Source organism: Microtus ochrogaster, chromosome X (assembly GCF_000317375.1).
Source record: "Microtus ochrogaster isolate Prairie Vole_2 chromosome X, MicOch1.0, whole genome shotgun sequence".
Lineage (NCBI taxonomy): Eukaryota > Metazoa > Chordata > Mammalia > Rodentia > Cricetidae > Microtus > Microtus ochrogaster.
In genome coordinates this window covers 23,377,209-23,378,481 of record NC_022026.1, presented here as the reverse complement: position 1 = coordinate 23,378,481, position 1,273 = coordinate 23,377,209, and the positions used below count along the sequence as shown (strand labels likewise).

General features: G+C 43.8%; 1 non-coding gene across 1 annotated transcript; it reads left to right on the top strand.

Annotated features, from left to right (window-relative positions):
• The first annotated feature begins 820 nt into the window (after positions 1-820).
• LOC113457453 lies at positions 821-984 on the top strand. Its single transcript, XR_003378021.1, has one exon. It is a non-coding gene; the product is annotated as a U1 spliceosomal RNA (small nuclear RNA).
• Positions 985-1,273: the final 289 nt, after the last annotated feature.

Sequence of the window (1,273 nt, the reverse complement as noted above, 5' to 3'; positions counted from 1 at the left end):
ACTCAAGCACGAAGGCACCAATCTGCCCTTTAGCACAATGTAAGCTCATAGGTAATTTGCAGCCTCTACTTTCTACCCTTAACCCATCCTACATGCTATATGTATGGCTCTGAGGTTTCATCTTTGTTTGAGACTATTTGTCTTTTAAAATGCCCCTCAGCTAGTGTTCAGCATACTCACAGGCCTCAGAGCCAGCCTCAAGCTAAATGAATACCTATGGGACCCATAGGAAGCTTAGATCTTAGGTAATGAGAAAGGAAAATGCAGAGAACAGAAAATCTTTGTTATATAAGATTTTTACAGTTCAAACGAGTCACAGGGGTGCTTGTTTGTAATCCTAGCACACTTAGTGGTCAGCACTGAGGCAGGAGAATCACAAGTATGAGGCCTGCCTAGGCTGTACAGCAAGACCCTGTCACTAAAATGATACAAATGGGGCTGGTGTGATGTCTCAACAAGTAAAGGCGCTTCTTTAGCTCACTGCTTGAGTTCAATCCCCAGGATCTGCATGGTGAAGGAGAGAATCAATTCTTACTGTCCTCTGACCTCCACCTGTTTACCATGCCACCTGTACCCCACACCCATACAAGGGCACAAAATGGAGAAATCAAAATGTACTAATAATAGAAAATGAAAACAAGACACAATTCAAGAAAGCTTTACATCTATCATCTTCCCTTCCTAAGAATACTGTTTAGGTACACTGGCCAGGTGGTCAGGGTTTTGTTGTTTCTGAGGTGCAGAGGATGAACTCGGGGCCTTCCATCCCCAACCCTGGCCAGGTATGGTATTCGACTTACACATATGAACTCTGAGGCTTATACTTACCTGGCAGGGGAGATACCATGATCACACAGGTGGTTTTCCCAGAGTGAGGCTCACCCATTGCACTTGGGGTGTGTTGATCCCTGCGATTTTCCCAAATGCGGGAAACTCGACTGTATAATTTTGTTGGGGGGGGGACTGCGTTCGCGCTTTCCCCTGGGGGGTGAAGGAAGAACTCTGGGGCTTAAAGACAAGGGATTGGTCAAGTTTGAGTGATTATGAGGCAGATAGGATTCTATTATATGCCATCTGGTTCTAAACATGTGATCTCCACAATAGCTACTAGATAGAAGATAGAAGCGAGTAGAAGGTTAGGAGATAAGAAATAGCAGGAAAGGAGGATATAAAATGAGAATTATATGACTGGAATTGCTAGAATTCTTTGATGCCATTCATTTGGTTATATGCCTTCAGATTAGCACTAGACGTGTTTCTCACCAAAGCCATT